This window comes from Cynara cardunculus, assembly GCF_001531365.2.
Source record: "Cynara cardunculus var. scolymus isolate 2C chromosome LG 2, CcrdV1, whole genome shotgun sequence".
NCBI classification, from domain to species: domain Eukaryota; kingdom Viridiplantae; phylum Streptophyta; class Magnoliopsida; order Asterales; family Asteraceae; genus Cynara; species Cynara cardunculus.
Window position 1 is genome coordinate 17,565,018 of NC_037529.1, and position 410 is coordinate 17,565,427.

Genomic DNA, 410 nt, shown 5'->3' on the forward strand with positions numbered 1-410 from the left:
TCTATCAATATATATTTTAAATTTGAAAACTTTGTGTTTGTATTCATCCCCTCCTTCTACAAACTGTTTCTTATCTTGTAGACCTATTTGGGACCAACATTAAGCCATTGGCAAAATCGAAAACTAGCTGATGTGAAGACAGAAGGTCACCGATGCGGTGTTGTGGATCAACTGTCTAATATATACACCAAGACTCCAAAGTAGCTGAAATGAATATTGACAATATTTTGATGCTACAAGCCGATTGAAGGAAGATCTTCATAGACCGAAGATTGAAAATCTTCATGGACTCAAGATTGAAGGAAGATCTTCATAGACCGAAGATTGAAAATCTTCATGGACTCAAGATTGAAGATCTTCATAGACCAAAGATTGAAAATCTTCATGGACTCAAGATTGAAGATCATGGA